Genomic DNA, 10,960 nt, shown 5'->3' with positions numbered 1-10,960 from the left:
AGACGTCTACTACACATGCCTTGGTCAATATGACGCATAATTGGCTTGTTAACACCGACGGAAATGGTGCCACGGCAAGAGTAGTCCTACTCGATTTCCGTAAGGCTTTTGACCTTATCGATCTCAGTGTTCTTGTTCAAAAACTAACAAAATATGATATTCTAAGTTAAGTCAAAGGTTGGATTGTTGACTTCTTGATGGACCGGAAACAAAGAGTTAAACTTGCTCAGGATTGTCACTCTGAATGGCGCTCTGTGCCATCTGGTGTCCCCCAGGGAACAAAACTGGGCCCCAAGTTATTTCTTGTCATGATTAATGACTTGGACACACCAGTTGACATGTGGAAATACGTGGATGATACATCTTGTTCCGAAATAGTTACAAAGGGTAATAAGAGCAAACTCCAAGAAGCTGTGGATGACCTTTCGAGACAAGCGAGTCTCGATGGGTTCCAACTGAATGAGGCCAAGTGCAAAGAACTTCGAATTGGTTTTTCCAACAGCAACCACAAATTCGAACCACTAGTTCTAAATGGCAAACCCCTTGAATTAGTCAACAGTGCCAAATTGCTAGGCGTGACCATTAGCCATGATTTAAAGTGGAACATGCACACCTCTGAACTAATTAGAAAATGTTCTTCTCGTCTCTACTTTTTACGTCAACGCAAGAGATCTGGAGTGGCACCAAGTGAACTGGTGCTATTCTATGTGACATGTATTAGGCCCGTCCTGGAATACACAAGTCCTGTATTCCATCGTTCTCTACCAAACTACATCAGTAAGATTTGGAACGGATCCAAAGAAGGGCATTCAGAATCATCTATCCTGACCTTTCAAATAGTGTAGCACTAGAAACAGTTGGCCAACCGAAACTTCATGAGAGGAGAGAAAAGATTTCAATCGATCTGTTTGACGAGATCGTCTGTAACCCCACCCACAATCTCCATAGCCTCCTCCCCCAAAGGAAGAGTTGTAAATATGCACTGAGACGCAAAAGTGATTTCACTCTTCCCCTATGTAAAACCGAGCGTTTGAAGAACAGTTTTATTTTTAGCCATGTCTGTAAGATGTAGATAATTTTTCTTATTCTCTCTTTTGTTATCATCAGTATTTCTAAATATCCCGTAATTCAGCCTATGGCTGCAATGGTGGTTAATAAAGTATCTTATCTTATTATCTTATCTTACAGACAGTAATTTCGTAGGGCAAGATTTGCAAATACAAATTTATGATAAGCTTTTTAATCGTTAGGTTTATTTATTTTATTTAGACAATCTACCAAATGTTTTTCAAAATTGTTCAGCTCCTTGCTACGTGGATGACATCAAGCTCCTATTGTCATTTACTGTGAACGACTCTGCTTGGATCACTGTAAGTGATAATTCTCACTAGCAATGGATTCGCAATTGGTTTTTTGACGATTGTTTAATGCTCTATCCAGACAAGATGAAACTAATGGTTTTTAGCAGCTGAAGAATGTCTTCGAAATTACTGGACATTAAATTACCGCTAATAGGAAAAGACATTAACCCGGCTCAAGCAGTTAGAGCTTGGATTAATTTTTGATACCATGCTATCTTTTGCTAATCATATTTCTACTGTGGTATCGTCTTGCATGTCGAAATTATCTCAAATAAGCCGTATTAGGTTCATTTTCAATAAACCGAACTGCTTGAAACCATAATAATTGGATCTATCGGAAGGATATTGCCAATTTGTCTGTCATTAAACACAGTGTCTCTCCAATTGTTGAGACAATTCAAGAGATGATTGATGGATCTCCCACAGTAAACAGAGTGTTGGCAGACCTGGGTCATGTTCCAGGCACAGGGAAGTGGAAATTGCTGACAATAACAACCTCAGAACCAGGTTCAACTCGGTACGAAGGACATACCTGAACCAGCTTATCAACAACCTACGCTACAGGTTTCCAGAAGATGACTTTGAGCTTCTGGAGTGTTTTGACGTCATCTTCAACCCTAGAAGACTGCCTGATGATGTAAGGGAGTTAGGAAACCATGGCATCCAACAATTCAACAAACTCTGTCATCACTTCGAAACTGCTCTTGACCCTGATAGGTGTAAAAACCAATTTCTTCAGTTCAAGCATCTAGTACGCAGTTACAGAGCTATGATCTTTGAACAGTTCACAAACACTTTCATCCAAGGGTATAAACATGTTCCCCCTGATTTTGTGCAACTAGCTTTGATCAGTCGTGTAATCCCACTATCAAGTGCTCCTTGTGAGCGAGGTTTTTCTGTCCAAAATTCAATTCAAAGCAAGCTGAGAAACAGACTTAATCCTGAACGGCTCAATAGAATGATGATGGTAAGACTAGTTGGACCCCATTTTGAAGATATTGATTTTATAACTAGAGTAAGAGCATTTAGTGTCATAAAAACTAGGCAAAAGTGAAAAGTTTTGAAGTTACTAAATTGTTTCCTGAGCCTTACACCCTGTTTTGGCAAGAGATGCTACTGGTAAGGCTAAAGAGGCAACTAGACCAAACTTCAACTTATTTTTAGTAGCATAACTTCATTCTACTGTAGCTTATATCTTTCTGACCGAGTTTATGAATCAGTGAGAAATACCTCTAGTACTTTGTTTCTTTTTTAATGAGAAAACATAAAAGAAATTTATTGAATTAAAGATATTTTTATTTATTCTTGGCTGCCTCTATATTACCGTACAATATGAAATTAATTACGTGCCAAAAGTTTAGATTGTTCTCCTGGAATTTAAAATTATGCTAACCATAGGACCCTGGGGGTCACCCCCACTTTTTCCTTCTGGAACCTAAACCTTAGGTTGAAGGAGTCCAAGGGACTCCCACAGGAAAAATTGTAGGGAAAACCTTGAAGCAATAAAGACTAAGTTGCTCTAAAAAAAAAGTCTTAACTCAGGTCACAAAGTGACTGACGCAGGCTGCAAAGAGTATAAAAACAACACAAGACAGCAAGAGGATAACCAAAGATGTTCAACTTCAGGCACCATAAGATTCTGAGAGAAAACAGGGTGAGATGTTTTCCCAGTGAAATTTTCCAGACAACAGAAACCTTAATCAAGAACAGTGTCAATCCCTAAGGTTTAGCACAGAGGAAAGGTGCTCTTTAAGGCATCAAGTCAGTGTTAGAGCTCCTCGTCAAAGGAACATATCTGATAGTTAACTGAAGCTCTTTAAGGCATAAGGAACTAAAACTGGTTTAAAGACTTCTTTCACTGACGTTCCTAAAATATTGGCATAGAGAGATTTCAAGCATGTAAATATTTTTGAAGCCAAATTTCTTCCATTATATACAAAAGACTGCCGCTAAGAGAAAGAGCCAAAATAAATTTTAAGTGAAAAAGAAAGTCATGTTCTTGTAGAGCACTAAGTAGAGAGGACTAAATTGGACCAGACCTGAGCCCCAAGTCGTGGGAAGATGCAATCGGTGGGTGATCAGATGGATATAATGTTTCGAGTGCAGTGATGATGTTGAGTTTTACAAATTATCTGCTGTTTTGCTGTAACCTTTGACCTGGATAGGACTAACAGTCTGAGTAAGAGTTAAAGCATTTGCCAGTGTTTTGGCTTTGAATGACAGTAGAGATCCCCCATGGACCTTGGAAACTGTGGCAACAAAACCAGCAGCCATGACAACTAGATTTTTGTTACTGAATCACTTCTTTCTTAAACAATTACAAAGACATATATTTAAAAAAGCAAAGAAAGAAACAAAAGAAAGAAAACGAAGAAAAGTTATGTCAGTTTTAGATTTTCAAACAATTAAGTTACTTGGATATTATACTTCTCTTAGGTTTTTTATGAAGGTGATTTAAAATGTTTGTCTTCCTATTGACAGTCAGTTTATTTCCATTCTCAGCTGTCATTAATAACTAAACAGGATCCTTTTCCTCTTTGTGGTATTAATAGGTTAGTAGAAGTTAATAGTTAGCGTGAATTGTAAATAGGATCGCGTTTCATATCTCGGCACGTGTTTGTTTGATCGTTCGTTCTGTTCACATTATCGCTCCGTAGTTTTGTTTTGTAATTTCTTCGCTATTATGGGCAAACCCAAACGCTCTTTGCTCTGCCCTGGTTGCAAAACGCCGAAGAAGGATCATACCTTCGGTTTTCCAGGCAAGTACTGCGCTGGACCGTCCTTAACCCAGGAAAGTAATGCAGCACAAGAATTATCAGAGCACGCGACATCGCCACCATGTCAAGTTGATTCCACTACTCAGCCCTTCAACGGGACACAGGAGCAGGATCAGTCGCGGCACCTTCTTGAAGCCATGCGAAACCTGTCTCTGCAGCTGGAAGGCCTCGCAAAAGAGCAGACAACGATGAAGAAGCGCATGGAGGAAATCTCCGTTGGGAACGCCCCCAAACCAGTTAACAAGGCTAGTCATCCAAGTGGTCCTGATAACTTGCGGTCCGTTAGCAGTGCCTCCAAACCCCATCATTTACCTGAGAAATTCGCCCCAGCTGCCGTAAATGGTGAGTACGTGGATTTCTCTGACGTTTTATCTGCCCTAAGTGTTTTGCGATCAAGCCCGAGCGACGAAGGGATGTTGCACTCACTTTCCGGTGACCTGATCGCTATCTCCAGGCCACAACACAAGCGCCTCATCGATTCCTTCGATTTATGGCTCCAAGTGTGGACCAAATACGAAATGGAAATTGTTTCAGCACGACTAGAGCACTATTTGGAGCTGGCAGCGTATCGAGAACAAATTGAACTCGCCAACCGCAAATTTCGTTGGCCTTGCGTGTACATGTTCGATGTACAGACTCGCACACGGGCGGCCTCGCGCAAAGATATCCATCTCGATGTCTTAGACACCACACTTTACACCACCATCCTTGACGCCTCCGCTCTCTGCGCCCACCCAAAGCAGTGTACACATTGCAAGTCCTTCGATCATCTTGTTCGGGATTGTCCCTTTCTCGCGCAGGAGGAGCCTCAAGAAGTGGCAAAACCTGCGGGCACCAGCTCCCAGTTCTCCAGAGCGAGCGCACCTGACTCATGGAAATTCGACAAGTGGTTCACTGGTTCACCTTTGGGTGCGATTCCTAAGAAGCACTCAGCGCCTGTCAAGTGGCATATAATACATGATTTATCGTGGCCCGCTGGCCTTTCAGTTAATGACGGTATCCCCAAGGATTTGTTTACATGCACTTACAATTCGCTCGACTGCGCAATCACACTACTCAAGTAATTTAGAACTGGTGCTCTAATGAGTAAACTGGATCTCTCTGATGCATTTCGACACATTCTGGTTACCACACAGGACTGGGAACTTCTTGGATCTACCTGGCCTGTGGAGATCGATGGTACTGTTGTGCCCGGTTATTTTATAGACACCTTCCTTCCCTTTGGTCCTCGAAGTTCGCCAGCCCTTTTTCTAAAATTCATCGAGGGCCTCAAGTTTGTCATGTCGTCTAGGGGAGCCTCCCCCATTTGGAACTATCTTGACGACTTCTGGACTTGTGGACCACCTTCCCCGAATCCACATTGCCGGACCTTGCTCAATCTTATGTTGAGAACATGTGAGCATCTCAGCTTCACTACGAACCCCGCAAAGACAGTCATGCCGACAACAAACTTGATTCTTCTCGGAATTGAATTAGATTCTCCCGCTCAGGAAGCAAGAATTGATCAAACCAGACTAGCCGAAGTATTGCATATGTTGGTCAAGTGGTCATCACGTAAACACTGTAGGAAGCATCAACTACAATCGTTGATTGGAAAGCTTAACTTCATTTCGTCTGTATGTCGCCCTGGAAGAACTTTCGTTCGTCGCATGATCGATCTACTCAGCAAAGCTAGCCACCCTTCACATCGTATCCCTCTCACCGTTGCATTCCGTAAGGACATTCACTGGTGGCAAACCTTTCTTACCTTGTGGAATGGCTGTAGCTTCTTTTATCAAGACACATGGCTACCCAATTCTTCCTTGGAACTTTTTACTGACGCCAGCCATGCAGCCTTTGGAGCATACTTCGCTGGCGAATGGTTTTCCTGTTCGTTTTCCGCTCACTGCATTCCCCTCTCCAGATCCATCACCTTCAAGGAACTTTATGCAATTACTGCAGCGGTATCATCCTGGGCCCCTTCACTGGCCTCTTGGAATGTGATGTTTCATTGCGACAATCAGTCGGTTGTACACATTCTTTCGTCTGGGACAAGTCGTTGTAAACATATCATGTCTATGCTGCGTTATTTGTTCTATGTTTGCGCTTACTACAACATTCTACTACGTGCGATTCACATCCCTGGTGTATCAAACTGTTTTGCTGACTGTCTTTCTCGTTTACAGGTGTCCAAGTTCCACCACCTCTGCCCAGCAGCCAGCGAACATCCCACGTTTGTACCACGTGTTCCTTTGACCAACTTCAAGTAAATGCTCAGGAGTACTTTCGCTCTGGCCTCGCGGACTCTACTCATCAAACCTACACTGCAGCTCAACGACAGTTTCTCAGCTTCTGTGACAGGTACAGCCTGAGCCCCTTGCCGGCATCAGAGGACACGCTCATCCTGTTTGTTATGCATCTTGCAGCACGCATAAAACCTCAATCCATTAGTGTTTACCTGGCCGGTATTCGCTCTCTTCATGTTGCTAATGGCTATTGCAATCCACTGCTTCCTGGTCTACGGCTAAAACAAACTCTGCTTGGTATCGAACGGAAACATTTCACTTCACCAAAGCGAAAAATGCCTATCACCTTTGATCTCTTATGCAAGATCCATCCTTTTGTGAATTTTCTCTCTAGTAACGATATCGTCTTCTGGTCAGCAATCACCTGTGGCCATTTCTCACTCTTACGAGCAAGCGAGTTTACTGTAAACGGCACCGAACCCTTCGACCCCTCTTGGCATCTCACACTCAGTGACGTCAATTCTCACCAGTTTCCGACCGGGGAGCACTACTGGACGGTGCGACTTAAACAGTCTAAAATAGACCAACAGCGAAGGGGTAACGTTGTATATGTCGCATACAAACCATGTCGTCTGCCCAGCCTGTGCAATGAAGTCTAATGTCGCTCTTCAACAAAGTCGGCCACAAATGCCCAAAGATTCACCACTGTTCCTGCTCGAGCATCAGCAAGTCTTAACTCGTCAACACCTAGTAACATTTGTGTCTCATTTGTTGCGACTAGTTGGCATTGATCCTACCGCCTACAGCGGGCACAGTTTTAGGATCGGTGGAGCCACCTCTGCGTCTCTGGCTGGACTTAAAGATTATGAGATTCAAATGCTCGGACGCTGGAAATCAGAATGTTACAAAATGTATGTTCGTTCCCCCCTAAATGTGCTACTCCAGTTTCCTCAGAGAATAGCTAAGACTGCTTTTATAACTTATCAGTATGCCAATCCATACTACCAGAACACTCAGGATTACTAGTGACAGATACTCGTTTTAGTTTCCTCTCTATATAATATATTTGTTTTACTCCCTCTCCATTTGGGCCATTATTTGGGCAGTTGTATTTCTCCCAAATGGAAAATAAATGTAGCCGCCCATCGACGGCCCACGAACTGTATTTGGTTGTCTTTATTGCGTGAGATTAATCTTTTTTTTATTTGTTTTCCCCTATTCCACAGGGATCAACATAACTTTCAAAAGTTTGCCATTGAATCCATTGAATGTTGGTGCCCAGCTTAAGTTTGCTGTAGGAAATGGACGCAAGAATGAGAGGTACCAAAGTGAACTGGGTGTTCACAGGAAGATGTACAGACTGCGGCGTCTCACTACTCACAGATGAGTAATATAAATGACCACTATTCTCTGATACTCTATCACTGATTTCCATAAAAGTTGTCTTCAACATTAATCTTGTGTTTGTCGCATATGGTTTACTAATAAGCTTTAAGTTTTAGTACTCTGGCTAATGCATTTTAAGCTAATAATCAACTGATCATTGAAGGGTATGTCATGAGTTATTGGAAGGAGATGGCAGAGTCAAAGCTCTCACCGTTCTATTGAATAATCAAGACAAATCTTGTAGATGTAGCCATGGCCATAGAGTCCTTGATTTGATGAACCAAATGCTAAATTATTAATTATCTGATCATAAGGGGGCAAATTCCAACACTGCCGATTCCCATATTTGTGAGATAAAAAAGTTAAAGTTCAAAAAGCTTCCTCAGCTTTGATGGAAAGCCAACAAAGATCAATATAGATTTACCTCTAGGCTTATTGATCAGCTGAATGAAGAAAAATCTTTGTGCTGGGCTCATAACTTGGACAAGGTCAAAGAATTGCTTGAGAAAAGAGATAATTTATCTCCTGTTTTTGATACTGTTTATTATGACATTCTACTCTCTCATTTTTTGGTATGACTGGTGAGCCTCTCCTATGGTTACAATCTTACATGAACCTGTCTGATCTTATGTAATATGTTTCTATTAATGGTGGTACCTCTGTGAAACATCCTCTAAGATGTGTGAGTTTAAGATGTGGAGTTTTATTTAAAAAACAGACTTAAAAAACCTTTTGTTATTACTTTTAGACTGATTCTTATTCTGAGTTTTTTAAGATTTTCACTGGCGCTGTAAAACGCTTTTGAACATTAGGATACTAGTGTTATACCAAACCTTTTAGTTTTATCAGTATTATTATTGTAGCAGAATAACCTTGATTACCTTTAATCACAAGTCTTTCCTTTAGTCATTACCAGTCACTAATTGTTAATTTTGCAAAATATGCACAGAATTGCTATTTTAGCAGGGTTTGAGTTGTTTTCATAAAGCTTTATTGCAAATATTTGTTGACAAGACAAGATTTAAGTCCCACCTGCAAGCATGTCTCATTACGGGTGTTGGAACAAAGAAAAAAAATTCTGAGTCCCCATGAGGAATCAAAGCTAAAGAACTTCAGGAAGATAAGAACTTCAGATTCAGCGCTCAGTACGGAATTGCGCCCATTGAAAAACGTTGCACAGAAAAATGCAAGTAAGCTAGAAAGAGAAAGAGAGCATGCGTAACTTCAGGTAGGGGAAAATGAAAAAAGGCACTATGGCTTATGAAATCGGGAAAAAATGCGAAGGTCTTCTTGACAGTCGACAGTATCTATGCACCATCTTAAGTCAGAAACAAGGTTACCTTCAATGGTTGGAGCCGACAGTTTAATGCAGTTCTCAGCATCAACTGAGTTTGCCCATGTACAATGACTGACGTTCACACCATGAAGCATTGGAGACCCAGCATGAACTTCAACAAGTTGCTGCCAGGCGACGAAGTTTCAATCAATGTCTAGGGCATCAGAAAACCAGCCGTGATCAGAGTGGTGGATCCTTTCCACGAACTCCTTAAAGTGAAGTGCAGAAATGAAGAACTCGTTGCTTCTTTCTGCGATGTACTCCCACTGCCAGAACAACCCACTCCTAATACTATCAAGAGGAGAAAACCAGCACCTTCACTCCAAGCAGTGCCAGCAGGAACAACGCCATCTCCCATACCAGCACCTGTCAGTGTTCAGTCAGCCATAGCCCCACAGTTCGCGACAATTGTTTGCCTTAATGGTAACAAAATCAGCTGCGGAGATCTCATGAGCCTCAACTCGAACAGTGCAGACATCATCCTTATTGTCCTGGAGCTCTACCAAGATGAATCCGGCTTTGAGGTTCTCCTAAATGCTCAGAAGAGCCAGCTGTCAGATGGTGTCGCCGTTCGCCCTCTAGCAAACTTCAGGATGATGCTCTACCACCGAGCCACAGAGACTTCACAGTGAGCAAGATCTATTACAAAGTTCATATGACACGTCTCCTGCATATTGCTAGGATCAGCAATGTTAATACCGTAATAAATGTAGATAGAAATAAGAGAGGGAGAGAGAGCACCTAATTATTTTGCCAGAAACTTCTCTATTCTGGATGGTGGTTTCAACTCTACATTAAAGGATTTGAAAAATAAAAAGGACAAAGCTAATTCAGGAGCCAGATTATGATAAAATTGGTCTAAGAAACATCGTCAATGAGGATGAAAAAGAGGAGGCAGATAATGGCGATGTAAGAGCAGCAAAGAGGCCAGATAACTATTGTTTTAATGGTTTGTAGAGGACAGAAGCACCTCCTGATGCACAAGCCTTTCCTGAGTTTAAATGTCCCCACTGGATTACTTTCTCCTTGATAACAACTACATGCTGACTTACACTGTTTTTGAAACAAACAGGTCTGTAATTCAAAGTCCAAGTGGAAAAGAAATCCCACCTCCTCAAGGGAATTGACTTTAGGGAGATTTTTTATCTAGGTTGGCAATTGCCATGAGCATCCATTATTTGTCACCACTTTCAGAGTATTGGAAAGATTATTACATGTTAGGCATCCCTGAATTTGCAAAGGTGACACCAAGAGGAAGACTCCTGGATATAAATATATATTTACATCTGAATGATAACTCTTAGACAACGGCTTGTGATTCTGCTAAGGCAGATACACCGTACCAACTAAAGCCATTCCTAGTAAGCTTAACAGCCAATTTGTCTCACTGTTATAACCCCAACAGCAAGCAGGCAGTGGAAGAAGCAAGGATCAAGTATAAGTGGTACACTTTTCTCAAACAGTATATGCTAATGAAATCTATCAAACTTCTAATGAAAAGGTGGCCTAGAGCTGATTGTTATTCAGGATACTAAAGTAACTGACATTGACACTGAATGTCATCATGCCAGTGTGGAGAAGGGTTTGTTTACTTTGTCGTCAGTTCCCTCGGCCTGAAAATCAAGGAAAAGTGGTAAAAAACCAAATACCTCAAAAAACTTTTCCTTAGGTGGTGCTAAACTGTGGAACTCGCTTTCTTAAAACATTTGACTATGCTAATCTTAACTTTCATTTAAAACCAAAATTAAATAAACATAGATAAATCAGAGTAGAGATATTGTAGATTAGATTATCACTTTATGGCTTGCAATACTTTTTATGTTCTTCTTAAAATTTAGTTATATAGATTTTGTTTTTTTTAATTTTCCCCTTTAA

General features: G+C 41.3%; 2 pseudogenes; both read left to right on the top strand.

Annotated features, from left to right (window-relative positions):
- The first annotated feature begins 4,044 nt into the window (after positions 1-4,044).
- On the top strand, positions 4,045-6,372 carry LOC149040180 (uncharacterized; annotated as a pseudogene).
- Positions 6,373-6,377: 5 nt separating this feature from the next.
- Positions 6,378-8,971, top strand: LOC149040179 (uncharacterized; annotated as a pseudogene).
- Positions 8,972-10,960: the final 1,989 nt, after the last annotated feature.

This window comes from Pocillopora damicornis, chromosome 9 (assembly GCF_964200805.1).
Source record: "Pocillopora damicornis chromosome 9, jaPocDami1.2, whole genome shotgun sequence".
Taxonomy (NCBI): Eukaryota; Metazoa; Cnidaria; class Anthozoa; order Scleractinia; family Pocilloporidae; genus Pocillopora; species Pocillopora damicornis.
The sequence above is the reverse complement of the archived record's forward strand: the minus strand, read 5'-3'. Positions and strand labels throughout refer to the sequence as shown.